Genomic DNA, 5,271 nt, shown 5'->3' on the forward strand with positions numbered 1-5,271 from the left:
ATAAATACACATTCTCAAGGACCCATCTTTGTTCTTCACAAACAAAATCGGAGCACCCCACGAAAAAATACTAGTCCTTATAAAACCCTTATCTAGTAAATCCTTGAGTTGAGTCTTCAGCTCTTTTAACTTGGACGGAGCCATCTGATAAGAAGGAATTTATAAGGGCTTTGTATCCGGTAGCAAATAGATGCCAAAGTTAATTTCCCGTTCGGTAGGAATACCAGGGAAGGTCATTAGGAAGACCTCCTGAAACTCACTCACTATGGGTACCGACTCGATGGGGGACTTGAAGTCTAGATCTTGGACTCTTATTAAATGATATAGACAACCTTTTGAGATCATTTTGCACGCCTTTAGACAAGAGATAATACGACCTCCAGAAATAGAATTTCCCCCTTTCCACTCAACAACGGGTTCATTTGGGAAGTTAAACTTTACCACTCTTAACCTACCATCAATGGATGCAAGACATGCATGTAACCAATCCATACCCAATATAATATCGAAATCAAGCATATCGAGTTCTACTAGATCAACATAAGAAACTTTATTGGGCAACATTATTGGACAATTTCTATACTCTCTTTTTTCAACAACCTACTCACCCACCTGAGTATACACTATAAAAGGTTCATGCAAAATATCGAGTAAAATATCAAGATTTTTAGATACTAGAGGTGTAACAAATGATAAAGTAGTGGGGGGATCAATTAAGGCGTATACATCAAGAGAGAAAACTTTCAGCATACTGGTCACCACATCGGGAGAGGTCACCCACCAGAGTAGACACTATAAAAGGTTCATACAAAATATCGGGTAAAATCTCAAGGTTTTTAGCTACTAGAGGTGTAGCGAATGATAAAATAGTGCCTGGATCAAGTAAGGCATTTACATCAAGAGAGAAAACATTCAACATACCGGTCACCACATCGGGAGAGGTCTCTTGATCACCCATAGAGCGGATAGCATAGAAGCGGCTCTTCTTTGGAGCATCCCTAGAACCACTTGCTTGAGCTTGAACACTACCCTTGTATTGACTCTTCAAGTTTGGGAAATCTCTCATCTTGTGACCACTCTTGCCACAACTAAAGCAATTATCGGTCCCCTTAAGGCAATCACCATAATGTTTCTTAGAAAACTTTCAACAAGTTGGCTTCTCATTTGGTGAATTAGTCCCTTTTCCCTTCTTGAATTTAGGGTTAGACACCATATCACCACTAGCTCTTGGGAATTTTGAAGGGACTTGATTTGAAACCCGCATCTTAAATCTAAATTTGTCTTGTATCTCAATCCTATTCCTTGAAAAACCTCCATCAAATGACCTTGCTCTCTTAGCGTCTCTACTTTTTCGCTTAGCCCTTGCCTCCTAAACCCTTCTTGCATAAAATATAAAAGGGGAAATGTTCATGTTGTCATGTAGCAATGCCGATTGTCACTCCTCTTGTAAGTCCTACGACACCCCCATTATAAAACGGCTCATTTTGTATCTAGGATCAGAGACTAAAAAAGGAACATATTTGGACAAATTACTGAATTCAGAAGAGTACTCAAGGACACTTTTTCCTCTTTGGCGAAGATTGATGAACTCCGTCACTTTTTCCTCCCTCATCTCTCTACGGAAGAACTAATCTAGAAAAGACGCCTTAAAGATTTCCCAAATCAATGAACCTCCTCTCAATGGGCTATTATCCCTTCGTTTCACATACCAAGTTTGAGACACATCTTTGAGTTGGTATGTGGCCAACTCGGCCTTCTCACTTTAAGACATCCCATAGCATATAGTATCTTGTAGACCTCATCGATGAATTCTTGGGGGTCTTCATCAACCTTGAACCCATAAAGAGTAGGAGCGTTCATTTGAGTGAAGTCTCTTAGATGGGAAGCCATAGTAGTGACTTGTTGATGAGGACGGGGAGAAATCTCCTGATTGGCTTGGACCGTCATAGATTGGGCTTGAACCGTCGTATCTTGTGCTTGAGTAGTCATGGATTGGGCCATTTGAGCAAGAATATCCCTCATCTCAGCCTCCGTCATAGGTGGAGGGTTAGCCGGGGATTTATCAACATTAGCATAAGTTGAGGAACTTGGTCATCATGGGAGAAGCTCCCGCATTAGCAACTTCCTCCTCAAGTCTTCGAGCCGCATTCCTTCTAGTGTTCATGCTTCATATAAGCACAATATTATGATTAGATGCAAAATCTCAGCATAAGTATGCTCTATTGTCACGATATAAGATTTCCAAGAAAAAGAGTGATTCCTAAGAATCATATAGGTTCCTACACATAAGTGTGGCGCGCTTCACAATTATGAATACAAACCTACATAGACGTAGTAGAGAGAGATACATAACTCAACGATGTTCAACCTCATGCTCTGATACCATGTTTGTCACATCCGACTTTACCCCCTAGACGTAACCGACGTCATCGTCCTTTTTAAAGACTAAGACTAGCCTCTTAGTCTCATGTAATTATATTCATAGGTTGAAAGATGCGGAAAAATTTAAAAGTTTCATTATCACTACTTGGAGGTTTACATAGACCTCTACATACACATAATATATATTCATATCGAGTATACATAGACCTTTCGTATAGAAACGTTACATAGCCTTTTATTTTATTGCACATACATATACGTAAAATATAGAAATAGTCTCAACGATCATATCATATCATACCATCTAAACGAATATCACAATATGGACATATCCCTTACATCATTCCAAACAAGACCATGTATAGGTCATACGAAAGTACAATACTAAATTAAAAAAAAGGAATGAAAGAGTCAATAATCTCATAACAAAATCCGTAAGCTAGAGGATGACATTGCCCTCGAAATTTGAGGACCTACCCACTTAGATGAAAGGAAGAATCCAAGCCTTCAAAAATGTCACCTTCCAAACTCTTCAAAGACCGAAACCTAAAATGTTTGGGAAAAGGTAAGAAAATGGGGTTACTACTCCACATGTACTAAGAAGCAAAACATGCTAAATTGGACTTTTTAGTCAAAGCATGCCATTTTACTCCTTTAGGGACTTAATGAAAAGTCAAGTAAGTCATATCAACCAACCAAACATGCTTACTATCTTAACAAGTAATACTTATCCCAAAATACTTGAAACCATGATTTGCTACAACACTAACATCAAGGAATAATATCACAAGAATGAATAAGAGTCAAATATATCATGATAAGCAAGACAACTACTCACAAGTCCTTATCAAGTAAAAAAGTGCAATGACCAAGCAAAGCCCTAAAACCTTACTCAATCAAGTATCCCAACAAGAAAATATGACCAATGTACAACTTTACATATCATGGCATTTAGGTTTACATTTCATCATATATTAACATTACAACCCAAGGCATATTCATAAATGAACTAATCAACATATAGTATCAACAATCTGCCATGGTCATCATGTATAAATTATATATTATCATCACATAAATATATATAATAACCTCTTCCTAAGAATCCCCTCAAGGATAACTAGTGCAATGTTCAGGTAGAGTCACATACCCCTACCTAGAGTAAGCTAGACCCCTTAGGTTATCCAAGTTAAAGTTCAAGTCCTTTAATTCATTTTACCTTCTCGGAACATCTTGCCCTAACTGACGTAGACCACATGAGCTGGTGTAGAATCCGGTTTCATAAAACCCTACACCAAAAGAAGGCGGACTACTTGCTAAGGTAGTACCAAAAATATGAAACGTAACAACTACGTGGATCCACTAGCTAGTATTCCTATGGGGGCAACATAGTTCAAGAACTAGAAGATATAGTTGGGACCCTCTTTATGCGCCATGCATTATAGTCTCCATTCTCTCGAGTAAATAGCGTTCCTACCTTCCTTATGTGGAAAAGGACACTCCTCAATCTAGTTTACTCAGTGCTAAGCTAGAGTCCCTTTTTGAAATGTCTTTAAGCCTTTAATTATCAAACATAGCTTAATTTAGGCCATAGGGTATACCCCTTGTATAATCATCATCATCAATAGATCAATAAGAATTCAATGAGTATAAGTTATTTTATCACAATTAATATAAGTGAGGTTAACAGATTAACATTTCATAGCATATTAAGGCACTTTGATAGATTTCACCATCCTTATATCACATACACCTTAATCAACCTCACAATAGTCAAGACATTTTAATTCAACATCATACCACCCTATAATCCTAGTATAAGGCATACTCCAATGTAATATCATGACTTAACAACAATTAATCACAATTGCAAATAAAGATAGAGATTCTAAGACTTACCAAGTCTTCCTCAAAGTCTATTATCAAGGTCTTACCATCAACCTATAACTAAACCCAATTTGGGGAGTAACATCATCACACAATGATAACCAATAATATAACAAGGCCAATTGCATCTCTATAACACAATTCAACTCTAGATCACAACTTGAGATAAGATACTTAGGCTAATTTCACATTATAATTCATAACCTAAATCACACCTCAAGAACTGGAATGATAGGCCTATAATTCATCTTAATTTAATCATAATAACACCATAAGATAGAAATCTAATCAACAACCAATTCAATTGAATGATCACAATACAATATAGGTCAAGATCACTACCTAGGATTTGGGTTGGAGGATCATATTCTTCAATTTAGACCAAACCATCAACAATTACCATAAACAAGTGGAACTAAATGTTAATATACTCAATATAACAGTGAGAAATCATTAACAACTCAATCCATAACTTCAATTAACCCATAAGAAAACTCAACTTTTGAAATCTATTTTGAAAAACCCCTTTGAGGAAAGAGTCTGAAAGGTGAATAGAACCCATACCTTAATGTTTTTCAACAATTTTATGGTGAATTCATCCCTTTTTAGCCCCCAAACCCTAATCCTTTCTATTCTTCAATGGTGAGTTCATGTAGAGAGAGAAATAAGAGAGAAGGAAGAGAGTTTATTTATGAGTTGTCTTTAGATTAATGAGGGTTGAGGGTATTTATAGTGGGACTTAATCAACTCAATTAGTCTCCCTTTAATACCCAACTAACCCCTAAACAACTTAATTTATTAAATAAGGTGAATTAAAAACATGCAGCAACTTAGGACCCTCAAAGACGAGACCCCACTTACGGGCCGTCTGTGAGTCAACGGACATCCCCCCTTCATCCTACACTCCGTAGTCTTGGTCAGAGACTGTGCAGGTGAGGGGATTCCTCCAATTGTCTAAGTATGGGACTATGGTGGCACCGATTCCCCGTCAATCCATACATA

Source organism: Solanum lycopersicum, chromosome 3 (genome assembly GCF_036512215.1).
Source record: "Solanum lycopersicum chromosome 3, SLM_r2.1".
Classification (NCBI taxonomy): domain Eukaryota; kingdom Viridiplantae; phylum Streptophyta; class Magnoliopsida; order Solanales; family Solanaceae; genus Solanum; species Solanum lycopersicum.